The sequence below is a fragment of the Monodon monoceros genome, unplaced genomic scaffold, assembly GCF_005190385.1.
Source record: "Monodon monoceros isolate NGI ecotype Baffin Bay Population unplaced genomic scaffold, NGI_Narwhal_1 Super_Scaffold_16, whole genome shotgun sequence".
Classification (NCBI taxonomy): domain Eukaryota; kingdom Metazoa; phylum Chordata; class Mammalia; order Artiodactyla; family Monodontidae; genus Monodon; species Monodon monoceros.
Genome location: NW_021703772.1, coordinates 80,573,811 through 80,601,460, shown reverse-complemented (window position 1 = coordinate 80,601,460; position 27,650 = coordinate 80,573,811). Strand labels below are relative to the sequence as shown.

At 42.1% G+C, this 27,650-nt stretch overlaps 1 protein-coding gene across 1 annotated transcript in view; it reads left to right on the top strand.

Annotated features, from left to right (window-relative positions):
• Positions 1–3,920: 3,920 nt before the first annotated feature.
• LYPD6 (LY6/PLAUR domain containing 6) overlaps positions 3,921–27,650 on the top strand; it is a 106,851-nt gene continuing 83,121 nt past the window's right edge. The window contains exon 1 of the mRNA XM_029224491.1: positions 3,921–4,036. The gene's annotated coding sequence lies outside the window, so the exon portion shown is untranslated. The remainder of the gene's footprint in view (positions 4,037–27,650) is intronic.

Sequence of the window (27,650 nt, the reverse complement as noted above, 5' to 3'; positions counted from 1 at the left end):
CATTATTGAGTAGTATTCCATTCTATGGAAATACTACATTTTGTTTATCTATTTCCCAGTTGAGGGACTTTGGAGTCGTTTCAAGATTTTAGTGACTAAATTGCTATAAATATTTGTTTAGAGGTTTTTGTGTGAACATAGGCCTATCATTTCACTTTGGTAAATATCTAGGAGTGGAAAATTGGGCCATGTGGATAAGTGTATACTGAACTTTATAATAGCTGTGAAACTATTTTTAGAGTGGCAGTACATTGTGCATTCCCAACAGCAATATACAAGAGTTCCAGTTGCTCTGCATCCTCATCAGAATTTGGTATCATCAGGGGTTTTTTTAACCATGATATTAAGTGTATAGCAGTATCTCATTGTGGTTTTAATTACCATTTCATTAAGGACTAGTGATACTGAGCATCTTCTCATGTGCTGCTGTCATCTGTATATCTTTTTTGGTAAAATGTATGTTCAAATCTTTTGTCCGTTAAAGAAATTTGATTGGTTGTTTTCTTCTTGTTGAGTTTTGAGAGTTCTTTATATATATTGGCTACAAGTCCTGTGTCAGATATATGATTTGCAAATATTTTCTCTATGTCTTTTCATTCTGCCAACAGTTTTGTTTGCAAAGCAAATGTTTTTAATTTTGATAAAGTCTAATTTATTTATTCTTTTATGGATTGTGCTTTGTATCTTAAAATTGTATATTTATATGTTAAAAGCCAAATTTATAAAAAAACCAAAAGAATAAATTCCTCCTGGCACCAACAGATTATCTACAAATAGTACATTAGCTATGTCTCTTAAATGTGACATCAAACAAGAAGAAATTAGATAATTTATGCTGGAAGAACTAGATTACAGTTATGAAAGATGAGATAAGGATCTAACAATATCAATTTTTAAAACACAGAACTAAAGACTTTTAGATTCTGTACCTTTGTAGTATGTAAATACATGAAATAAAATGTTTCATGGGGGCTTCAAAAACCCATTCATTTATTAATCCATTTATTTCTTTAAAAATTTTTACTGAGCACCCACAATGAGCCAGACACTGTGTTCTGGATGATGGTACACAGATGAATATGAACAGAGATAGAACTTTGGACAAATAAATAAACAGGTTATAACACAATGTGGTAAGAGCTATAGTTGGCATTTGTTCAAAGTAAACCATGCTTCTTTTTGCACAGGTGGTGGTTTCATCACACACATCTCAGTTTACAATTATTTTTCTGTGTGACGGGCCTTAATGTTTGTCTCTCTCATGGTCTATTCCAGGAGTATAAATGCAATTTATGTTTTCTTCATAGTGGCTGGCACATAATACGAGCTGGATAAACAATTGTTGAATAAATAAAGTGCTTGCTATTGAAGTATAGAGAGGAAGAGTTGCTAAATCTGCTCCTGGGATCGCATTAAAAAAGGTGACTTTTGAAGTGAGTCTTGAAGCAGAGGTAGGAACTTGCTGGTGGGGGTGGGGTGAGGCTGGGGAGGAAGAGAAGGGCAGCAGGGCAGCACTGTACAGTCTTAGCCATGGGCATGTGAAGTCACACAACCCCTGTGGGAAGGACAAAAGGTCCCAGGAGGGTAGAATCATCCTATGTAGGGAAGTGTGGGGAGCAGCAGATGAAGCTGAAATGGAAGGCAGGGGTCAGGATAGGAAGGAATGGCCTTGTCAACCAGGATAGGTTTGAACTTCATAGTGATGGAGTTGGGGAGACTGAAGGATTTTAAGCTTTTAAGTGACATGAGCAGTAAAGCAGTAAAGACTATGGCTGAAGCCTGGATAAGAGATGATAAGGGTGTGGCAGTGGCAGCAGAGATGTTGAGGAGAGACAGACCTGAAAGCTATTCCAGGAGACCAAATTTATGGGACTTGGTGATTGATAAGATGTGAAGGGTAAAGTAGAGGGAGAATTTAAAGTTTTAGCTCTTCTGATGCCTGGAGAGTATCGTATGTAGGGAGTTAACATATTATTTTTTTCCCTGATTAATAAGTATTACATGTTCTTTAGAAAATATAGGAAAGCATAAAGAAGAAAAAAAAATCAGCTCTTATCTCAGCGCACAGAAATAACCACTGCTGATATTCTGAGTGCCTATCCTATCATTCTTCTAAAATAGATCCTAAGGATTCTATCTCCACAAGGAATCCACGGTCTCATGAACAACATTAATATATTGAATTTAATTTTGAACCCAAATGTTAAGTTTTGACTATACTGTGAGCTGAGTCAATATTTTAAAAAAATCAAGTGAATTAGGTACATGGGTGGGAACTTCCAAAGAAAGAATTTCTTCTTCCCTGGAAACTAAATAAGGGGCAGCGATGACACCCAGGACATGCCCTCATTCGTACCAGATTCTCAGAGGTGACCTGCCCAGTCACTGAGGGACATTTCCAGGTTCCGTTTCATTAATTCATGTTCAATTCATTCAATGTGCTGATCCCTGCAGGAAGGCAGCTCTGCAGTGATCACCTCCCGTGTCCAAATGTTTGGAGTGCTAATTATTTTTGCCCACTTGAACCTAGAGCTTGTGTGAACCTGTGCACATAAACTAAGTAAGAGAAAAACTTTCTGAGGTCCAGGAGCTGTGAATCAAAAACACATTATTTGAGACCCTTCCAGATAGAGGAAACGGGAGGGAAGTTAAAAAAAAAAAAGAAAAGGATATTTTTATGTTGAGAGGAGAGGGGAGGAGCAGAGTCAGGAAGATTCAGAGGATGTCTGCCTGAAAAGAAGCTCGAACAATAGAAAAGCTAAGGAGGAGAGAAAGGGGGCTCAACGATGGACAAATGTATCCACCGGGGCGGGCCGTCCTAGCGAAGGTAGCCTGCAGGCCAGGTACCAGGCGGAGGTGCTGCAGCTGGGGGCGAGCTCCCGGCTCCCGGACGGAACCCTTCCTCCTGACCTTCCCGGGGACCTTCCCTCGTCACGCCCGCCCCCGCCCCGGTCCTCGCCTGCCCTCAGCGGTGCTCAGAGGGTAGGCGGGTCCGCTTCCACTCTGAGGCTCTGGATTGAAAAGTCCCCGAGAGTCAAGTATGATTTACAACAGGGAAGAGAAAAATCAATACCTCCAGAGAGGTTTGGGGATGGGGGGTGGCGGTTACTTGAGGCAAACGTTTGGCAGAGGGTGGGAGAATTCTGCCTTGGGCTTTTCCCACCAAACCTACAACCCGACTCCCACTTCTTCACGAGGATCTGCCATCACCAACCCCGGCTCTCTCCCCAACTCCGTCGCCCGCCCCGCGGTGTGCGTCTTCTATTGCAAACGTCAGGTGGTCTAGGTTTGCCCTGGGTAAGGAGCTCGACGTGCTTTTCAGCTGCGGTTCTTAGGTGCCGGGGGTTTCGCACGGCCCTGGCGGTGGCGGGGAGTAGGCTTTGGCTGGGGCAATTTCACACGGCCAGGCTTTCCCTCACTCAGCTACTGGCCAGGGTGAAGCGAGCGGCGCAGGGGGTCGCTCGCAGGAAAGGGGCAGTGCAACCTGAGCAAACATTGCTAGTTTTGAACGCTCACCGCGAACGGGCTTCAAGGACAGGTCTCACATCCTCCCGGTTCCGTCCGCGGAACTCGGCAGACTCACTCTGCCGGCCGAAGCGCGGAGCCTGGCACCCCAGCTGCGCCCGACCAGCAGCTCTGGCCCTCCGGAGTTTAGACACTGGGCGCTCAGGCAGACTCTCCCGGAGTTGGGTCGCGCGCTCCGCACCAATGAGCGTGCTCCGCGGAGGGCTCGGCTCCGCCCCGCGCGCGCTGATTGGTCCCGCGGCCGGCTAGGCCGGGTGGCCAGCAGCGGCTGCGGGAGGCGGCGAGGGCCCGGCGCGAGTGGGAGTGGCGCGCGCCCCCCGCCGCCCTGTCCCTCCCCGCCGCGTTCCCTCCTTCTTTCCCTCCCTCCCTCGCTCGCTCGCTCCCTCCTCGCACTCCCCGGCTCCGGCCGCGCGCTGGCGGGGCTCCGCATTGCACACTCCGGGGGCGCCGCAGTGTTCGTGGGATGGAGCAGCGGGCTGCCGCTGGCGGCCGGAATCCGCGTGCAGCCCGGGTGAGTAGAGGCGGGCTTCCCGGGAGAGCACAAAAGGAAACGGGGCTCCTGCCAGCGGCCCGAGCTTATGCAGGGCCTGGGGCAACCACGGAGTGGGCTGAGTCCCTGGAACTACCGAGTGCTAGGACAGTCTTTCCCCCCACAGCCCCTGGCCAGCAGAGCTGGTGTCTTCGCTTCTGCATCCCTCTCCGGTGTTTTGCCCCCGAGTGGGCAGTCCGCACTGCGCGCAGCCTGGGCAGGTCCGGAGGGGCGTGTGTGCGTGTGTGTAGTGCTGGTGCTCTGGGGGTGGGATGGAAATGTCAGGAGCTGCCAAGTTCACCGCTGGAGGAATCTTTCCCAAGAGTAATTCACCACCTTCCCAGGGCCAGGCATGCGTCCACCAGGAACTCCAGCCGGAGGGAGAACCGGGGAGGCGGAGTGGCAGCGCCCCACATGTTGCTGCGGGGCGGGCGGGGGGTGGCGGTGGGCGGCGGCCATGGCCCGGCTGCGCCCACCCAGAACCAATGCGGTGGGGCGGTGAGCTGGGGCGCTTCCAGCCGTCGCGCTAACGGGCAAGGCCCTCCGACTGCCCACTATTGGGGTTCGGCGAGGTGGCGTCCACCCACTGAGCCAGAGCTTCGCCTGGGCTTGACTTGGCGACCCGCTTTTCTCTCCATTAAAAGCAGTTCCATTGATTACATTTGGCTAAACATTCTATTTTAGCCTAAAGCTCTCTGTCGGTCGGTCTATCTGACTCGCTCTGACCCCCGCCGCGATCTCACCAGCTCCACTCCCCCAATCCCTGCCTCGACCCTATTCCTCACAGTGAGGTTCAAAACTTGATATTTGAGCATGATTGTATCCGGCGTGGTCCCTGGCATCTCAGATGTCACAATCATTTGCCATTTCCTAGGGGAGTCCAAGGACTTGTTGTAATTTGGGGGGGGGGCGGGGCGGGACATTAAGGAGGGAGCAGCTCTTTGGCAGGGAGCTAGTTGGTAGAATAGCGTTGACCTCCCAGAGCCATATGACAAAAAGAATGTTAAGCTTCTCCCTCTGGTAACTCACCCAAGGTGTGACCTCCAAAATTCAGTTTTCTTTGTGGGAGGCTAGGGAGTTTAGATTCTCCAGGGGGAAGGTTATTTCTTGTTAAATTGACTTACAGTGACATATGCTCTGTTCTGCTCTTCACTGGCCAGCCATTGCAGATGCCTTGATATTATTAGGGCAATTCCCTTAAAGCCATTACGTTTTCTTACTCGAAGTAGCTCTTTGAGATTTTAGATCTGCACCCTATTTCTCTAGAAGACGTTAATGGTTACTGTATATGTGCTCATGTGTACCAAGTTTGCAAAAGATATTTGTGCAGTCGTCCATGAAATGGCTTAATACACATTTATGGTAAACCCATTTAAATGTAAAACATCTATCTGCTTTCAATTTTACTTTCCTCCTTGACCAAAGGCACCAGACTGAAACAGGACTTAAAAGAGGCGTCCTTGTTTAAAAAGAGGTTTTACAGAACTCTAGTCCTGAGAGCAAACAGTACGCTTTTGAGCTTGTAGGCACACAAAGGCTGTTAAAAACTGTGAATTAGTTTTTTGGGGTTAAAAATATCAGAAATGCTTCCAGACCAAAAAGAGTAGCTACAATGCATAGGTCTACATTTTGAAGCTGTTGACAGTCTTTATAAGATGAATGTTTATAGCACAGAATGCATAAACGGGACTGATTATAGCAAATAATGCCAAGTAAAAAACCATACTTTGCATCATATGTACAGTTTACGTGGCACACTGAAATCTCCTATTAAAGTATCTGTGAGGAAATCACCCTGATTTTACAGGTGGAACAGCTGAGGCTCTCAGAAGTTGAGTGACTTTTCCAAGGTGAATAGCAGAGTTCAAGTCAAGTTTTTTTTCCAAGTTCTTCCCTCCCTTGCTCCCTCCCTCCCTTTCTTCATGCTGGGCTTCCTTCTTTCCTAGTTCTAATTTCTGTACCTCTTTTTACTATTCAGCGCATAGCTTCCGGACCATTATGTACCATTCCCAAAAGGCTTTGCTCTCTGCAAAGTACCACATAGCTCCCTGTAAGGTGAGGGCTGATAAACATTTAAGGAGAAAGCTAATAATGGATTTTAAGGAACTATCCTTTTCCAAGGGGCATATTATTTTTATTAATGAGTTGTTAAATATACAAGTAATCAAAGCCCTGAAGAATGATGGCCTTATGGTAGTGCTTCAGAAAAATCAAGTGACTAATAGTGGCATAGATGTTTGAGAAATACGTTAAGTCTCCCACTCTATAAGCAGAAACTCCTCATAAGTTCAATAGACAATTACAGTGAAGCCCTAATAAATGATTATTTCATTAGTGTCATTTGAATTTTAAAAAGAGTTGACAAAACAGATTACTTAAATAAACCCAGAGACACTCTGGAAAAAAAAAAAAAAACTCACTCATCAAAAGTCCTGAAATCCTCTCTAACTAGTTTACAAATGCAACAGAAAACATTGATTAAAGAGAAATCATGTTTTCACTTGCATAGCTAGCAATAAGGGGCTTCCAGCTATCTGCCTATCTGATTATTTATTAAAAACCCATCATTTACACATCTTTTCTTGGAAAACTATTGCTCATGATCTTTATTTATGACACATTGCATAATATTTTTTAAGATGAGTAGAATTAATTTTGTTTGGATTAATGTGGGTAGAAATATTCGAAGGGTCAGTTTATTAAATTAAGCCCCTGAAGGGTGACAGATCCCAAGCACACTGAAAATGAGATGGCCAAAAATGAATGTGGAAAAATTCTTGCAGTGGAGTCCCAAAATAATAATGAAAGACTCTTACATACTGTGAAAGGAGAATTGTGGAAATACTTGGCTTACATTGTACCAAACAGATACTCAGAGATAAAAAGAGAACACAGTATAAATGAATTCTTTGCTTCTGCTTTTGCTGAGTAACATTCTTATACCCAGGCTTTCTCAGGCAATAAACACACTGGAGGTAATAGATCAAGAGATGGCAAGTGCTCAGGATATTCCAGACCCAATCAACAGACTAGATACTAAATCACCAAGATGGCCATCACTCAAGTGTGTTGAACCTTAGTGTGTAAATGACAGCTCTCTGGGGCATTGGCTGGCGGCCTCGCGGGGCTTTTGTCAGGGGAGGAGTTTCAGGGGGGACCCTGCCGCCATCAGGCCAGATCCATGTCCCTATAGATCAGTATTCAAAGTGAACACAGATTACAGTTAGTACAACTTATTTTGGAGAAAGGGGGAATAATGTATTAGAGTTTAAGGAGGAAATATATTTGTGGCTAAAGTGTTGCCCAAAATATGATATTTTTAAACTTTCAGAAAGCCTGACTGGATTTCAAATCCTGGTTCCTCCCTATTCATGAATTTTTTTTTTTGACCAAGAAACAAGAAACAGAGAGTGGAGATAGACACTTCTCTGAGTGGACAAATAAGCTCTTCCAGGAACTAGTTTGGGGATGGTTTTATTTAAACTTTTATAAATGTCTGTAGATGGTATGTGGTTCTTATGGGTAAGTGAAAACTACACTGATAAAGTTGAATCATAGGAATAACTAAAAAGACAGCCTAAATGGGAAGAAAAATAATAGAAGATTAAAGTCAAAATGGAAGATTGAAGATAAGTGTATTTGGGAAAAGCAATTTGGGAAAAGCAAAAGTGTATTTGGGAAAAAAGTGTAATTGGGAAAAGTGTATTTGGGAAAAGCACATTTATAGGACATGGTTTTGGATTCCATTCCCATCAGAGGTCAGTATAGCTGGATAATATTCTCTCAGCTTTCTTAAAAAAAAAGTGTGTCCACCAAGTTAAAAGTTAATGTTAAGAAAAGGATATAAAATTCTATATTAGTGTGATACCATTAAAAGTGTGTAGTTGAGTTAGTTTGTATAAATCTTCTTTCCATATCTGTTCATCTATCTATTATAGAAGGAAATGCATCAATACGCTAATAGTGACTATCTCTGGGTATTATGGGATTGCAAATGTTTTTATTATCTTCCTTTACTTCAGTATTTTCCAAATTTTCTTCAATGAACATGTATTGCTCTTAGAAGAAAAAGTATTATGGAAATAATATATAGTGTTGTAACCTCAGATTTCAAATAGTCTTACTATAACAAAGGCTCATTTGATTATCATTTCTATGTCTTCTGTAAATCTGCATTTGAAAAATTCGCCTGTTTTTTCCCCCTGAATTCCCTATATATGAAAGGCAGCATGTTTAAATAATTTTTTTTTTGTATTTGGTACTAAGGAAAAGTGTGGCTGAATATGAACACTGTGCTTTCCTTAGACAGTGAGAACTGGGAAATCAAAAGTCGTTCTGTTTTTGCTATAACTATCAGGATATGAAGAACCAAGTTAATGGAAGCTGGTATGTCTTGTAACAACTCCATAGACAAAGCTTCCAGGATCCCATAAGGGATGTGCCCAGTTTCCAGAGCCATGGCCCTCAGAGAAGCCCCAAGTATGATGTCCCCATCAGATAATTTTAGTTTTCTCTCAGTCTACCAGTTAGGGGTAGGGGTCATAGTTATAACTAGTGGCTAGCTACCATAACTAGTAGCCTAATTGACATTTTTACCCTTATGAGGTTGCTGCAAAGGAAGAGCTATACAGATACTGGAAGTCAAATTCTCATGCACACAGTTACAAATACAGTGAACTTGGATTATTTTTCCTGAAAATAAAAAACTAGAACTAGAACACATCTGTTGATATTTGAAAGCAAGGGGGTTCAGACAGGAAGTAATAAGCTCAAAGACTGTAATACCCTTATCTCCTGTCGTGCATCCCACTTGCCCATCCTTACTCTCTCTTTTGCCAAGAGGAGCTGCAGGCTAAAATTAAAAATAGATTCCAAAAAACATTCAGGTGTATGCATGAATGATTACTACATCATAGATTGTTAGGCAAAACAGAAGTACTGGGCGTGAAATCGTCATCTTTTTGTAGAAGCCATAGATATAAGAATTCTTAAAGCCAAGATTGTCCTATCTCTGACATTTTTTTTTTTTTAAATCATGATTGTTACTTGAGTTATCAAAACAAGTATCTCTAAGCATTCTAAATGATTAAATAACAATACAGTTAATGTGTTTGGGTGGTAGGATTTTGGATAAACATTTTCAAAAATATATTTCTTAATATTTTTATGCTCTAAAACGCAGGATAAGTAAAGATTGCATTATTCTCATCCCATTTTCCCCCCTTTTCAAGAAGTACCCCCTTCAAATCATTTTCCCCCCTTCAAATCAAGAAGTACCAGATTTGCAGTATATAAACTAGCAAATGTACACATTATTTGTTTCCATCAAGACATCTAGAAATACTAGTTTCTTTATACCATTAAAGCAATTTAGATAATATATACACTTACTTGCACTTATAATAATAGCATTTATTACTCTGCTTTTTATTTGTATGGCTTTTCATCTGCAGGACTCTACCTGCTTATGAGGGATTCTGCGAATCTTCCATTGGCAGAGACGGCAGTGTAGAGCAATGTTAGAGGCCTGGGATTTCCCATGTTGTAATTCTGGCCCTGCCAGTTGCCAACTCTGTGACCTTAGGCAAGTTATTTAGTTTCCTCCAGTTTAACTGGTGACCATTAACTAGCTGACTGACCTTTAGCAAGTTAAGCACCCAGTGTCTGGGCTTCATCTGCTTCAACTATAAAATCAAGGGGTTGCACTAACTAAACTTTAAATTCCTAGGTGAGGAGGAACCAACCTATATTTTTTGACATTTAAAACTACCCAGTAATGCTGATCTAATAAAATGGTTTTGAGCAACTAGAAGTGTGGCGTAATGTTGGTATTTAGAACAAACTAAGTTAAGAAGACAGAGTTCTTGGAGATCTATAATAAAAAATTTAAAGTATCTAGCATATCTCCCTGGAATTTGTTCTTTTCTTGCTATGTAGATCTTGCCTGTTCTTTCGACTTGATTATCCATGTGGAATACATTTAATTTCTTAGAACTTTTTATCCTAAAGATAAAAAAGTTGACTTTCAAGTGTTCTAAAAATGTTAACTCTTAAAAATACTGACTTTAATAGAAGTAATATTCTGAATTTATGTAAGGTCTTTCTGTACAAGATCAAAGGAATGGTATTAAGAAGTACATGGTTTTTCTTTTATGTATAACTTCATAGAAGGAGTTCCCTTTATGGAATTTTTAAAATTCATATTCCCAGTCACCCAACCGAATGAACGCACAGAAAGTTTTGTAGCAATTCTGACTTGTTCTTGGTCAGATGTGTCCTTAGTCAGGAGTGTCCTTTTATCCAGTATTTCCCAATTGACAATTCTTTTTAAACCTTCAAGGCCTAGTTCAAATGCGGTCTCCCCAAAGAAGCCTTTTCTCCTCATTTACATCAGTGTACATTTTCCTCTTTCACGTATACCTGTATTTTGTACTAACTTACTGTTTTTTACATTCTAGCCTATTTACATCATGTCTTATTTCTCTTGAATGCTGGCATGAGTATATTGTCTTGCACAGAGTAAGCCTTCAAAGAATATGTTGAATAGACTTACTACTTTCATAGAGAAAAAGCTGTAAGGGTTGGGGGTGGGCTGGGGGGTAGGGGAGGGGAGGGGGATCACAGAAGATTGATTTAGATGGAAGGGATAGGTTTGGGTTTTGTAGTTTATGACAATTGCCATCTAAGTTTAGTCTCTGGATGTCCACCAAGAACAAATAAATATCACAAGCTGTGACTGTTCTCCTCACAGACACTTCGCTGCTTTTGTTTCCTAGGAGTACCCTCTAGATATTGAGGGTCTTTACTGAATAGACTCTAAGCCATCAATCACCATGACCTAGGACTTGGGCAAGTTAGATGTGCTGTCTTCCCACCTGGAAATAAAAAGCTGACTGTTTCACACTTTCATACTAAGCTGCACTGTGCTTTTTAGAAGTATATAGATAATTTCTGCTAAACCAAAAACAACAGAAAGGTTCAAGGAAGAAAATAATCATTTCTCTTCCCATCACCCAGATTTAATTATTCGTATGTAATTTCTTACTACCTTAGTTGCATTCTTTTTCTCTAGGTTACATGGTGGCTACCTAGCTATATGTATATAGCATATGTTCAATGTGTTTGATCTTTATCCTTAATAGAATAAAATAGAAGACAATATATCAAACTTGCCATATATAGGTAAAGATATACAAAGTCCTTCTTGGCTGTTGAAAACTCTTTGCATGAGTTTTCAACACACAGTTCGGGCTGATGCTTTTTAAACAGAGAGCTAGACAAGGCTAGATCTGTTTAGTCTCTAATAGCCAGGATTCTTCTTCCTGTTCCATTGTCATAGGTTGGAATCACAGCCAGCTGACTTAAAATGTTGTTTTGGGGGCACCAGGTGAGATGTGGCTGGATCAGCATCAACTCCACCCAGTTCTGAGAAATAACTCAGAGTTCATTTTCTACTGTTACCAATAGTGTTATTCTTTGGGAGAGCCAAACCAGGCAAGTAAAAATCAACAGGATGCAAGAGATATTTTTCCCATCAAAGCTATTTGGAGGCTCAACTTTCTAAATGAAAGGCAATACATATCATATAATGGAATAGCAATTTAAAGAGAGGTACTGTTTGTAATGGTACTTTCTTCTCAGCTTGGGAACTATGTCAGAGAGACCTTTGCTAGAAGGGGTAATTTTCAGCAAGGCCAAGCAAATTCAAGAAATGTTGAATGCTGTAGCACCTAGAAGACATTTCAGGCAAGTGGGTAAACTCATTTCCTACAGTTTCTGGGAGGTTTTGACCTTGCAGGAGGGTTTCAGATCTCTTCTGGAACAGTGTCCTGAATAAGGTTGAACATGGGAAATGGAAAGAAGAAAAAGAGTACAGAAAAGAAGGAGCTTGAGGACTTACAATAAGGAAAGGATCACCTGCTTTATAACTGATTGAAGAAAACTTTCCAGTCCTATCTGATTCCGATCTTAATCTGGGGAAGCCCTAAGATATACAGAAATAAATTTGAGGAGAGCCACAAAGCTCTATCTGCCTTAAGTTATCTGCTGTGTTCCTGCTGCAGCCTCCATTAGGGCCACTCGGGTGCTGAGTCATAGTCTCAACTGTAGAGTCTAAAAGATTACTGTTAAAAGGCTTTCCTCAGGGGAAGCACGTGCTGGCTGATGAATGGATCCAAGCTGGTTAACAGCTGCGTATTGGTCAAGTAGGCAAGTAAAAGTTGAGGGAATCTAAGTCTCCAAGGGGACCGAGACAGAGACACAGAAGAGGCAACGATTTTGTGGTGAGGTATGGGTGGAAACGAAAGATGTTGGGATCTTTGCTTATTTCCCACTTTTAATCTAAACTCTCATCAGGCTATTTGCTGAATTATCAACCACCAATTCCTTACCGAATTTTGGCCAAGGCAGTTACTTCTTTGAATGTCTGTTTCCTCATTTGTAAAATGACTGTACACGATCAGCACTTCTAGAGCAGGATCTGCAGGAAGAGACACTGGTTCCTTGGGATGCTGAGGGAAATAAAAATACAATGGTCAAAAGTGTTTGGGAAACAATGGGTTAAATGCTTTTCAATTGCAAGACTTTTCAGAACTTTTAGGAAGTGAATGATTGTTCTAAATACCTGAAAGGTGGTATATACTCTTTGGTGAAAACCAAACCTGTTTGACAATGGAACCCATTTTGAAGGTGCATCTTTTGGGTCAGTGTTCTTTGCAACACCAAATATTGAACTAGCTTTGTCTGAGGTCCTCCTGGGTTTTAAATTCTGTGAATCTACAGTTACATAGTATGTCTCTCTTCCTGTTTCTTTTCTAGCTAGCCCCTTGCCTCTTATCTTGAAGAGTTTTTATGTTGTATAAACCTTTTGATCAAAACTGCACTCTGGGGCTTCCCTGGTGGAGCGGTGGTTGAGAATCCGCCTGCCAATGCAGGGGACACGGGTTCGAGCCCTGGTCTGGGAAGATCCCACATGCTGCGGAGCAACTAGGCCCGTGAGCCACAGCTACAGAGCCTGCGCGTCTGGAGCCTGTGCTTTGCAACAAGAGAGGCCGCGACAGTGAGAGGCCCGCGCACTGCAATGCAGAGTGGCCCCCGCTCACGCAACTAGAGAAAGCCCTCGCACAGAAACGAAGACCCAACCCAGCCAAAAATAAATAAATAAATTAATTAATTAAAAAAAAGAATGTACTCTGTTAGAAAATCCCTGCGTCTACTTTAAGAAGACACTGGGAGAGTGCAAACTTGCAAGCTATGCACTTTCCCTTAACCTTTGTATTTGAGACTACATAAAGTCACAGAGAGTCAAAACACAAATAATGAATTCCCCAAATACACACACACACACCCTAACAAAAATATTGAAACGTTTATTAATAGACAGGGGATAATATTTCATAAAGGAACAATTTATAAAAGACTGTTCATTCTGACAGAGGCATTTCTGAGCAAAGCAGTGCAATTAATCACAGAGCTGTAGCATAAATATGAAAAGATGAATACTGAACTTATACAAAATGTGCACTGTTCTTCCCTTCATCTTCAGGATTACAGAAGACGTTTATCACACATTGCCTCACCGACACCAATCTATTTGGCTCCTGCCAGATTCACCCTTTGCTGGACGAGGAGCTCGTAAAAGTGGCAGTGTTTTGAGGAGGGAGTGGCAACAGAAGTTCAGGGCACGGCGTGGCTGGGTCTGGATTCTGCCGCCTCTTGCTGAAATAGCTCCCCTTTCAGAGGTTGTTGGGGGTTGGCGGGAAACAGGGCGTAACTCTGGGTTAGAAAGAGAGAATAAGTATTCACGATGCCTATTTTTCACATTGTCATCATTGTACTTTGTGACTTTTCTGCAGTTAGAATAATCTAAATCTCTCCAGGTAACCTATAGCAGACAACTTTCAGTGGGCTATGAGTTCAGTTTTCTTGATATGTTTTTAAAGAGATAATTTTTTAGATAATGTTAGGATACAAAAGCCAAAATATGATAATAATTTCCCTTTTACAATTAAATTAAATTTACATGTTACACTATTTCTAAAGTTTGGTTGTCTGTCCTCCACCCTTATTTAAAATTTTTAAGAATCTTTGTCAAATGTTCTGTTATTTGAATTCAGGCTTATCTCTGATGAAACATCAATATTCCTATTTAGTTTTTCTTGTCTTGTTAAAATAGTTGGAATTAGTTGTACGCATTTAATTATATTTTTATACTCTAAATTGAGTTTTGAAATTTGGTGAACAATTTGTAACTATTTTTTTCCCAAGTGATAATATACATATTATCATATTGGCTTGATTCATAAGACTTTCCTCACCTCCTTGCACTGTCTTCACAAGGATTCCAAGCTGCGCTGTGCCTAGATTTTTGAATTCAGCTTTCTTATTTTTAGAGGCTGCCTTTCTCTTCCCTTAAACATACGAACAGAGCTTTTAGTTCATTGCGCGTTGCAAGCCCTGGCACAGACTAGATGCTCAGCAGATATCTGATGAGCAGACATTCTCCCTAGTCCATCAGTGTTTGCTGAATAAATTAACAGATTAGTTAACGAGCAGTGCTTCCTGTTAATTGTCACCACTGTCATTCCAGTAATGTAACCATTACCTACCATACAAGGCTGTTTTTCTTAACAATTAAAAGTAAATTTTGTATAACCCACCAACATGATGCTAATTAATGTTTAATGTTCATTTTCCTGCTTCGAAAGTTACTCAGATAAAAGAATTCTACTCAGAAAGCTTTGCACAGATTTCACAAAACCGAACAGATGTAGTTGGTTCTGTACCACAGAAGCTCAATGAACTTTGGAGGAGACCCGAGTCTTCTCACATAGGAATGAGATGCTCTCTGTGGGACTGAACCCAAGTGCCTTAAAACCACTAAGTAGGCTTTGTTTTGGCATGTTACAGCATTCCCCCTTTGGAATGTTCAGTCAGTTTAGGGATGCTGATTTCCGTAAAGCTTTCAGCATAAACTTCATCTTATGTGAAAAAGAATTTGGTTTGCATTTGGTCTGTACTTGATTGTTGATGCTTTATAGGCTGTACTCTGGATGTGTAGAAAGATTGTCTTCCTAGCCATTTTTTAGACTTCTTGATTAGTAAGTCTCCTTTGTTAAAGATTAGTTGTTTGAAAAAGGAAACAGACTCCCAGATATAGAGAACAAACAAACAGTGGTTATCAGTGGGGAGAGGGAGTGGGGGAGGGGAAAGACAGGGGTAGGGGATTGAGGTACAAACTATTATGTATAAAATAAATAAGCTACAAGGTTATATTGCTCAACACAGGGACTATAGCTAGTATTTTATAATAACTATAAATGCAGTATAACCTTTAAAAATTGTGAATCACCATGTTGTACACCTGTACCATATAATATTGTACCTCAGCTATAGCTCAATAAAGAAAAGAGATGTTAGGGTATATATCCTCTTTTGAAACAGGAGGGGGAAGTCTCCTCCTTTTCTCTGTTGCTTTCCTCCAATATCCGTAATTTCCTACCAATTTGTCTAGGGCTTTACCAGCATCACCACTTGGCAAAGTGAAGTTGATTTATGAAAAGCACTTGCTTATTTTATTTTATTATTATTTTTAAATTTTTATTATTATTATTATTTTTGCGGTACGCGGGCCTCTCACTGCCGCGGCCTCTCCCGTTGCGGAGCACAGGCTCCGGACGTGCAGGCTCAGCGGCCATAGCTCACGGGCCCAGCCACTCCGCGGCATGTGGGATCCTCCCGGACCAGGGCACGAACCCGTGTCCCCTGCATCGGCAGGTGGACTCTCAACCACTGCGCCTCCAGGGAAGCCCAAGCACTTGCTTATTTTAATAATCAAGCTAATGACAAAAGAACTCAAATGACTTGTTTGGGGGCTTGGCATTGAAGTTGATTTTATTTGCTATAATCTACCCAACAAATGACAGTACTAAGGTTTCCTTTCCCATCTTTTTTGGGCAGGTGTTTGTGTCATTTTTTTGGCAGCACTGAAGAAACTGTCTCTTACTGAGCTTTAAGTTTGAATAGCTTTGAAATCTTGAAAAAATAGTTATATCTTTTAATACTGCATCAACACTGTCTACATTTAACGTGTCCCAAAATTTGAATGACTGAATATTTTATACTTGCCAGTGCAAACGCAGCAATAATTAAGCAACAAGTTCTTCTTTTCTGGGCCCTACCCAAAGATATAAAAAGAAAGGGTAAGGCATGGGAACTGTCTTCATAGAACTTGGAATGGCTTCTCTCTGTGTCTGTCTTGAAATATTTGAGAACGAACTCATGCCAATCACAGTTAAAGGTGGAAACACAATAGTGAATGAAATAATAAGCAGAAGTCTTTGGGGCTAAAGCAGTAAATGAGACTTACAAAAATCCCTGTCCTCATAGAGCTTACATTCTAGAGGGGTAGGGGCAGAAGATAAGGACATAAATAAGAAAATATCCGGTATGCCAGGTGGTGATAAGTGCTATGGAGAAACTAAAGTGGGGAAGAGGGAGAGGGAATGTCAGAGGTGAGGGAGAGGGAATGTCAGAGGTGAGTGGGAGGCAGTTGGCAACTTTAAATATAGTGGTCATGGAGACCCCGCTGTGAAGGTGTCACGTGAGCACCTAGACCAGGTAAGAGAGAGAGCCTTGGGGACCTCTGCAGGAAGAGCCTTCCAGGCAGAAATGCAAAGGTGCTACAGTGGCATCATGAAGTCACTGGCTCTCAAAACAGCAAGGAGACCAGTGATGGGAGTGGAATAAGCTGGGGGGAGAGTAGTAAAAGGTCAGAGACATAAGGCGGCAGCCCTTCCATCCTGCAGAGCCTTTAGAAGTTATCTGGGAGATGTTTCCTCCTTCCCTCCCTCTTCCTTCCCCCCTTCCTTCCCCTCTTCCTTCCTTCCTCCCTCCCTCTCTTTCTCTCTCTCTTTCTCTCCTTTCTTTCTTTCTTTCTTTCTTTCTTTCTTCCTTCCTTCCTTCCTTCCTTCCTTCCTTTCTTGGGACTGAGTGAGTTGGGGAGCCATTGGCAGAATTTGCACCAAGGAATGACCTGATTAAATGTATGATTTAAAAGATCACTGGCTACTGTAAGAATCAATAATAGGAGGGAGGGGGCAAGCCTGAAGGAGGCTACTGCAGTAATCCAGAGGATACTGGCTTAGACCCAGGTGGTTGCAGTAGAGTTGGTATAAAGGGGCATTCTTTGTCTGTTTGGAAAGAGTGGAGGAGACAGGATTTACTGAAGGGTAGGATGTGGGGCATGAGTGAGAAAGTAGAGTCCAAGATGGTTCCAAGGTTTGGGACCAGATAACTGAAAGGGTGGGACTGTCATGTATTGAGATGGGAAGGCTGAGGAGGAACAGGTTTGGAAGAGGGTTCGATCAGCTTGGGACACCTTACATTTGAGATGCCTATCAGGCTTCCACATGGAGACAGGGAGTCAGTGGTTGAGCGTATGACTATGAGTTCAGGGGAGAGATCTGGGCTGAAGATATAATTGGGGAACTTCACTATGTATGCAAAAGCCGTGAAACGGGAGCTGATCCATAAGCGTGAGGAGATCAGATTGGCCTGTCAGAGCAGAGTGCGCACAAGTAAGTGGCAGTTGTAGGGTCCTTTATTTTTTGCTACAGCTGTTTGAGAGGAGTTAGGAATGTGTGGGCCAGAAGAGTTGAAACAGCTTTCATGGAGAGTGTGAGAATAGAACTAGTCCTTGCAGATGGATAATATTTGGAGGGTTAGAAATAACGAGGAGAGGATATTTGGTTAAAAGGTGTGAGAATTAAACACACCACAGCCCCTTAGCAGGAAGGTAGTAAGGGAAAACATACCAAGATCACGGTAGAATTTTCTCGCTTGTGGAAGTGATGGGACTTTAGTCTCTGTTCAGTCTATTTCCCAGGATCACGATATGCAAATGATAGAGTTTTGAGTCCCATTAAAATCTTGAGTGTTTCGCAACACTTGAGCAACAGCTTCTCTCCCTTATCCTTGCAGCTGGTGCTGCCTTATATTTTGTAGTAACTTGAAACTGACGTGGGGAATTTTAAGTACATCTCTTATTAAAACAGATGTTTCATAGACTATCGGGAGGTCAGCTCGTCATTCAGAAAGCAGCTTGGAATTTGAATTTAGTTCCTCTCCTAATTTTATGTTCTCCAAAGTCACTGTGTGGGAAATTTAAAATTTATTAGCAACTTTCTCTTGTTCTTGGATCTTAGAGAGATGGCAGTTTCAGTAAACCTGAAAAAATTGTATGCTGTGTTACCTAGAGGCAGATTATTGAACAACTTCACTTGCCTGGTGATAAATCTAAGGCATGTAAGTATTTTAACGCTTTCATTGGAACTTTGGAGTCATATTTTATAAAGGAAAAAAAAAGCCTCTGCCTTCTTTTTTGATGCAAAATGATAATTAAAACAAAAACAAACTTCATAAAATAATACAAAGGATGCCAACTTCAGAACAAATGATTAGAAAAATTTTGCCTCTTGTTCCCTCTCCCTCTACTTTTTACTAGAATCTAGATGAGGTTCAAGTCTCATTTTTATTCTGGGTAAAAGTTTCTCATGGAGTTGGGAAAGCTGAGGACTTCAACAGAACTCCCTGAAGTAAGAGCAAGTTGTGTATTTCTTTGTTCATTTTAGTTAAAGAATGCCTTTAAAACAATGTCTTGTTAGTGGTTTGGCATAACCTTGTGTGACATTTCTGTATCCCCACTTCTTCTTTGGGTTTCAGGGAGGTACAGAGCACAGCTCCAGCAGGCTGTGACAGTTTATGAGGCCCCCTAGGTGTTGGCTGGAGAGCAGCATCAGTGAGCAGCCCAGTGGACCCTCAAGCACTGTCCAGTAGAATGTTCTAGTCTCCCTCATGGTGACAGAAATAGTCTGTGTCTGCACTGGCCAATCTGGAAGCATTAGCCACATGTGGCTACTGAGTTACTGAAATGTGGCTGGTGCAGCTGAGAGACTGAATTTTAAATTTTATTTAATGTTAATTTACTTAAATTTAAGTGGCCACATGTGGCTAGTGTCTGCTGACTTGGACAGCACAGCCAAGCTGACGGCTGTTCTTGGGCTTGCTGGAGCATGGAGTGGGCAGATGCTCACGCTGTCCTTGCTGGGTCCTCTCCACCACCCTGGTGAGTGTCCACAAGCATATCTTTCTCATCTATACACATCTAGTGACTGGAGACAGGACAGGACTTTGTGAAATGCCTCCTCCCTGTCTTTCATGGGAGTGGGGAGAAGGAATATAGAAAGGCAGAGTGATGTTGCAAGAGATGAGGTCACTGTTATGATCTTAAAGACCTTTGATATTAAAAAGTATATTAAGAATAGTCTATTAAAATCATTGAATATTTTATAACTGATTATGAAAGAGAATTATCCTGGGGAGTAGATTTTAGAGGTAACACTGTGAGATAATCTCACTAGTGTTTTGAAAGTAGGGATTCTGTGAGTGACCCACTTTCTTTCCTTGAGGAGGGTTGCTCATTTATGAGTACTCTTAAGGTTTTTTTTCATTTTTTATTAAAATTTTTTTTCAGTTTAGGAAATCATTTTAATAATTCTTCTTTTATCAATATTATACCTTTGTGAATAAGACTTACAGAATATATATATATATTTTAACTTATTTCTTTAAAAAAATTTTTATTGGAATATTGGGTTTTTTTTTTGTTTTGTTTTTTGTTTTTTGCGGTACGCGGGCCTCTCACTGTTGTGGCCTTTTCCGTTGCGGAGCACAGGCTCCAGACGCGCAGGCTCAGCGGCCATGGTTCACGGGCCCAGCCGCTCCGCGGCATGTGGGATCTTCCCAGACCAGGGCACGAACCCACGTCCCCTGCATTGGCAGGCGGACTCTCAACCACTGCGCCACCAGGGAAGCCCCTATTGGAATATGGTTGATTTAAAATGTTGTGTTAGTTTCTCCTGTACAGCAAAGTCAATCAGTTATACATATACATATATCCACTCTTTTTAAGATTCTATTCGCATACAGATCATTACAGAGTATTGAGTAGCGTTCCCTGTGCTATACAGTAGGTCCTTATTAATTATCTATTTTATATACAGTAGTGTGTATATGTCAATCCCAATCTCCCAATTTATCCCTCCCCCCACTTCCCCTCTGGTAACCATAAGTTTGTTTTCTATATCTGTAACTCTATTTCTGTTTTGTAAATAAGTTCATTTGTACCATTATTTTTAGATTCCACATAGAGCAATATATACACCATTGGTATTTATGCAAAAACACATAGCAGGCCTTCAATAATCCACTCTTGAATAACACCATTGGTATCAATACCGTTGATAAATACCAACGGTGTGTGTAATTGCTCTGGGTGGGGATTATTAAGGAGAGGGATACAGAGCACAGGATGTTAAAATGACTAAGGTAGGGCCACTGTAGGGCAAGAAGGAGGGTCGAGTATGTGACCAGGACCCCAGCGGGCCCAGCCTCAGAACTCTCAGTTGGGATGTTGGTGTTATGAAGTGTAGTGCATTAAAATTATACTCCTGGGTCCCGATGGGCGGTAGATGGGAGAGAGGAAGGAAGGCTTTTGCCTCTCAATGATCAGTTTTCACCTCGGAAGAATTCCACATACTAGCAATTTACCGCTGCAGTGAGGAGCTGTCCCCGCTGAATTTGTGGAGAAAGGTTTTTAAAAAGATTTGTTGATGGATATTTCTGTGGTTATTCTGTTACTCTTACTCTTAAAACCAAATGGAGCCTATGTGCCAGGGGCTATGCTTCACTTGCCATCTAAATGATGAGGAAAAAAATGTGTACACAGGGACTTCCCTGGTGGCACAGTGGTTAAGAATCCGCCTGCCAACGCAGGGGACACGGGTTCGAGCCCTGGTCCGGGAAGATCCCACATGCCGCAGAGCAACTAAGCCCGTGCGCCACAACTACTGAGCCTGTACTCTAGAGCCCATGAGCCACAACTACTGAAGCCCGTGCGCTTAGAGCCCGTGCTCCACAACAAGAGAAGCCACCGCAATGAGAAGCCCGTGCACAACAACTAAAGCTTGCATGCAGCAACAGACCCAATGCAGCCAAAAATAAATAAATAAATAAATAAATGAATGTGTACAGGGATGAAGAAAACTAATAATGAAACACGCTGTGAGATGGATCCCCAATGCGTGGTCAGACAGTGAATGCGTATCCCCCCGTACTTGTCCTCAAAGACATAAAGGGCCGTCGGGTGGAAGAGGTACTACACTTCCCCTCCGGGGCTCCAGAAGACAAAACTGGTGGTTATTTTCTAATTAAATAAATGGTTTTTGAAGGCCTGTTTGTGCAGAGCTCTCTGGTGAGGGAGAATGATTTAGGACAGGAAGACTTAGCAGAAGGTGAAGATGTGACAGTGGCTGCCAGTTGTGGGGAGATTCATTTCAGTCGAGAGAAGAGAAAGCTTCAGGAAATAGAAGAGACAGCTATGAGGGGATTAGCCCCCTTTGCTGGAGGTGTCCCCAGAGAGGCTTCCTGGACTCGTGGGGACTCGTGCTTGTAGAGCAGGGGTCAACAAACTACTGACCTTGGGCCAAATCCTCTCCCTGCCTCTTTTTATAAATAGAGTTTTATCAGAATCCAGCCATGCTGGTTTAAGCGTGCAAGGCTGCTTTCACACTGCAACGGTAGAGGTGAGTAGTGACAAGACCACACGACCTACAAAGCCTAAATTATTTACTATCTGCCCCTATATACAAAAAGTTTGAGGGCCCTAAAGAGGATCAGATGCAGTGATATGTAAAATCCTTCCTAATTTTCCAAATGTAAGGGATTCAGACAAGAAACAAGCCTGTGGGAAGTGTGGAGAAGGGTTCCTGTGAGAGACGGACCTTGAAGGAAATTCTTTCTGGTCCTGGCAGAGAAGGCCATTCCATATGACCACTTGGGCAGATCTCCAGGGGAGTAAGTCAGTGTACCTGGGATGCTTCCAACAGACTCATTCCAACATCCACCCGTTCATTTGTTCGTTCATTCATTTTGCCTCTAGCACGTTGTTGGCTGGTGTAGACAGTAATCTAAACCATTTCTCTGCTTGCTCTTGGTAAAGTAAGCACAAAGTCTGGCATGAGCTGTTGGCATTTTGATAAGAACTTTGCCAGTATGGAAATGCTCATTAAGTTCAATGTTTATAATCGAGTTTTATGGAGTTATTTTATTTTAAGTATAATAGTCTCACCTAGACATAACTTAGAATTTATTCACGTGTTTGGCTTAATCGTAAGATGTAAGAAATGGTTGTTCCAAAATGAAAACCTCACTGTATTGGCAGGAGATACAGCTCGTGGTGTTAAGGATAGGATGCACATTACTATTCATGCCTTTTTAATTGATAAGCCTTTAAGGCTTCTGGAAGCCTTTAAAAGTTGTTTTGTCAACATTAGACCAGCTGCTGTGTAATTACGGTAGCTCTTCTTGCAGTTAAATTCTTTTAGTAACGTGTTCAATCTGCTGATGCCAAAGTGCTTTGAACCTGTGATATATACTATAGAGAGCTTTTGTTTTTACTTACAGATGGTTGTGCCGTTTTCTGGGCAACTCTGTAGAATTTTCACAGAAATTTTAAAGATGAATTACTTCAAATGGGAGGCAAATGAATTTGAGCATCAGGTTACTCCTCCCCCTATAAAAATTGTTCATGTGACTTGAGTTTTGAACTTGACTCATAACAACCTAAATATGCTCATTAAAAAAAAAAAATCTGCTCCTTGAAACGTTTTAAGGGCTCTTTTCACTGACTCTCCAGCTTGTAAATCAAAACTCTCTGGCACCAGTCAGATGATGGTAAAAGCAGGGGAGCCTGTGACAAAGATCGTTGCTTAAGGAGGAACCCAGCGCGGTGGTTCTGCCCTCTGTGCAGGGGACTGAAGCTTCACTCAGAAAACCTTTAGCAGTGTGTTTTGCTATTTTTAAAAGGAGTTCTATCCTGAAGTCTGGCACAAGAAGGTATAAGTAGGTAGGGACTGGTGTCAGAAAGATGCAAACAGAAGATCCTGTGCTTCTTTCCTCCTGGTCCCCTGTCCTCCCCACATGCTTTGTGCACCATATCTATGGACAGATCACACTGGTGCTTAAGGCAGGTAAGAGGTGGGGTGGTGATGCTGGTGGCCATGGAGGTTGCTCCTGTTAGCTCAGGCCAGTTAGGTCACTTCTTCCCTACGGCATTTTAAGAGAATAAGGCAAAGCCTTTTAAAATAGAGGTGCAGAGCATCAGCACCTGGAGGAACAAGAGACTTAGATGGAGCCACAGCTGGCTCTCTCTGGCCCCTTGGTCCCCTCTGTGTTAAGGAATGCATCTATGTTGGTGGAAAGTTGTGAAGTGAGTCCCTCAACCACCTGTGCTCAGCCTTCCTCTCCACTTTGTGGTATAAGGGGTCTGGGAGAGAAATTGACCCTTTACTGTATGAAAAAGCCAGTCTGTTTCAAGTTTAAATAGATGTTCAGGAGTGTTAATAATTTGCAAAATCTGGAGAAGAAGCTCTCCTGGACGGTATTGCCTTTTATAATGGTAGAGTCTGCTAAAAACTGTCTCTTCCGCTTACTCACTCAGGAAGTGAAGATTTGTTTGCCTTGGGAGCTCTTGAGCCCTGAGAACTGACAGATTTGGGAGGTTTGAGGACCCATGGACAGTTAGCTGTCGGGTATTTGTGTGTTTTGAAGTAGCTGTTGAGACACTGTTCTAAAGAGAACTAGAATTTGTTTAATTAAAAGTTGCTTAAATTAATTATATTTTTCCTGTGGGACAAAACTCATTCCTGGTAAATGGCTTCATCTTTTCAAAGTAATACTGAATGTTAGTTCAGAGTGTTTTTAATATTTCAGGCTGGTAGAATAGGCTGCCCAGATGTGACCAAGAAAACTAGCATGAGTCTCAGTGTTCTATATCTAAATATCAAGACTTGTTAATATCATTATGCATTTTTTTGTGACATTACTTTTTGTTAAGGTACATAGTTTACATTGATATGATAGGAATTAAATCTGCCTTCAAGTGTCTATTCTAATTGCTTGCATGAGACCTGGTCTTCTAATCAATCTTATCACATCAACATGTTCTATGCTTTCACCTATAATGCTTATCACATTAGCATTTTATATGCTTTCTCAAAGTCTTGCATATAGTTTTAGAAAATTATAAACTTTTTTTTTTTTTTTTTGCAGTAGGCGGGCCTCTCACTGTTGTGGCCTCTCCTGCTGCGGAGCACAGGCTCCGGACACGCAGGCCCAGCGGCCATGGCTCATGGACCTAGCCGCTCCGCGGCATGTGGGATCCTCCCAGACCGGGGCACGAACCCGTGTCCCCTGCATCGGCAGGCGGACCCTCAACCACTGTGCCACCAGGGAAGCCTGAAAATTATAAACTTTTGAAATTGCTCTGAGGGCTGCAAAATTGTTCTTGTTACTCCTCCACAGTAATCTCACATTATCTCTCGATTGCACTGAATCAGGGAGAGCAGATGTTGGCTTTAACTTCTGGTGCTAAGACATAATAGGCATAAACCTACATGCATATATATATGTACATAATATACATACACATGAGTAATCAGTTCCTAAAGAACCCCACAATCAACAAGACAAAGGACTTGTGCACGCTCAGATGGCTGTAGAGTCGTGGAGATCTTTCCTTCTCAAGCTACTCATCCCTCTGAGTCTCCTATTATAGTCAAAGGTACTCAGGCATAAAATCTTTTTATTATTTTTATCAAGTATTTAGATTCTTGTTTACAAGCAGCAAAAACCAACTCAAATTAATTTAGGAAAATTTATTTTTCAAGGATTATCTCGTATGTGGAGGAGAATGGATCTTTTTCTTACCCCTAACTTACTCTTTTTGGACGCCGTAATGATTCACCTCTGCACTCTGGGTCTGTGTGCTTGAGTAAGAGTACATTTTTATGTTGTTGGACTCTGCCACCCCTCCCTTACATGAATAAATGGAGAATAATTGAAGGAAGAGTCAGACAGTGAAACTGCTGGTAGACCAAGGCTATAGCTGGGTCTCACCAGCAGGAACTTGAATGTATCCAATACTCTCTCCCCATCTCTTGATTTCTCTCACCTCGTTGGTTTCATTCTTTCTTACTGCAGCCCAGGTGTAGAGAAGGTGACTGCAAATGCTCCTGAGATACACGCATCCCATATTTTATGCCACTATGTGGGACTGACTCATGCTCTTCTGTTCCCAGAATCAATAATCCTGAAGAATAGAGCTGATTGGCCCAGCCTGGGACAGATGTCAACTTAGACCAATCAGCTGTGGCTGCGGGTAGGACCACACTGTACAATACTTGTCATTGGGCTCCTTTCCTATGTATTGGTAAAAGGAGAATCAATGAAGCTTGAAACATATGAGATGTTTTCCTTGCCCACATGTGGGCACATCACCTTTTTCTTACCAACCATGACTACTGGCCTCTTCCAGATGCCTACTTTTCCCTGTCACTTCTACTTTGCCTGCCATTGCTTTTCATGGTTGGTGAAGAACCTGGGACAAGACATAGTGTGGACAGAAGGAGAGTTCCTGGGTTAGTGATTTAGAGCAGGTCTCTTCTGGTCTTTTCCCTTGAGCCCCAGTGATGCTCCTCTTCCTTTTCAGAATGCAGAGAGAAGTGACAGCTTGGGAGAAGGCAGATGAAAAGGTCAAATGATGAAGCTCACAGTCTGCTTTTGGCCCAGGAGATAATGCCCTTTTCTAAAGGCTAAATGTTTTCTCAGGATGAATAGATCAGTCATGAGTCCAAAATTTCATGACTACCTTAGATTTTTTTTTTTTTCCGGTACGCGGGCCTCTCACTGTCGTGGCCTCTCCCGTTGCGGAGCACAGGCTCCGGACGCGCAGGCTCAGCGGCCACGGCTCACGGGCCCAGCAGCTCCGCGGCATGTGGGATCTTCCCGGACCGGGGCACGAACCCGTGTCCCCTGCATCAGCAGGTGGGCTCTCAACCATTGCGCCACCAGGGAAGCCCCTTAGGAGATATTTGATTCTTTATGTATGTATAACATATATATAATAGTTGGAGAAAATGTACTTTGGGTTTTGACTTATTTCCTAATTTGTTTTCATTACCCAAATTCATTTGCACATATTTTTTAGGCTAAGAAAGTTTTCCAAACCCATTTAACGTGTAACTTTTCAAAAATTTACTGGGATCCTCTGTGTGTTTACTTAAATAGAAGTCATTCTTTTGTTTCCTCCAAGTTAATGGTGCTAACTCACTTACGTTCTGCTTCTGACAGCCATTTGGCAGTAATTCGTCCCCAAAGGAATTGCAGTTGATTTCTAAATCTTGTGTTTTCAGTTGCTGCCTAGTTATCCCACCCTGATTGGCATTTAACCATTGAATTGGATTTTTCTCCTACTGAAGAGAGCTTTATGAGCTTTAACTTCAAGTGCCTAGATCACAGTCTGATGTTTTGCATTATAATTGACACTGAGTAAGCAATTTTTGCTGGAAAAGGCCTTATCTCCTAAGATTGAGGGAGGATTTAGACACATTTCCCTGACACTCTTTTTCAGGGTTCATTTGGGTGTGCTTCGGGGTGGCTCTGTAGGCGAACACATTAATAACAATCTCACCCAGCACACGTTAGCATGCTTATTAATTTATTTCTGCCATCAGCGGTGATCATATTCCCTGAGAGCTGTTTCTCAGGGCTTGTTGACTGATATGGCCATAAATATATCCCTGAAGGGTAAAGCTGTAGCTGTTTCAGCACACATGGAACAAAAATAAATGTCCCGGGCTTCCCTGGTGGCGCAGTGGTTGAGAGTCCGCCTGCCGATGCAGGGGACACGGGTTCGTGTCCCGGTCCGGGAAGATCCCACATGCCGCGGAGCGGCTGGGCACGTGAGCCATGGCCGCTGAGCCTGCGCGTCCGGAGCCTGTGCTCCGCAACGGGAGAGGCCACGACAGTGAGAGGCCAGCATACCGCAAAAAAAATAAAATAAATGTCCCACTGTTTTAGTATTACAAATTATAATCCTATTGCGGCATGAAATTTAAGATGGTGATAGTTTAATTTCTACTCTTTTTTTTAACATAATGGCAGAATACATAGAATTAAAAAATTTTAATCAAATAAGTTTTGCCGACCATATTGTGTGCGTGGTTCATTCTTTGCCCCTTAAGTCATGGAATATTTTATATTTCAAAAACAGCACTACCTTTGGACATTCTTACCTTTAATTATTGATAGTAAATAAACAAAAATTGTTCTCTGGGCCTATAACTGGATTTTGAGGAAAAGAATATATCTTTGCCTTAGAGAGACCGAATAATGAACTTGATGTTTCTTCTATCACCATGTTCATTCATTCAGTCAACAAATATCAATTGGGTACCTGCCTGTTCTACCTCTGGAAACTTAAAACTAGGGAGATATGGATCTATAAGAAACTTCCGATAAAGAGTTATAGACATCATGATAGAAGGTGCCATGGGACACAAAGGAAGGAACAGTTAGTTGAGATCAGGGGAGGCTTAACTAGAAAATGATAGCTGAAGGGGGCCGTCTGCCCTGGGGAGGACAAGAAGGAAGAAGGAAGACTGTGAACTAAAACACAGGCGTAAAGCAGAAAGCAGCA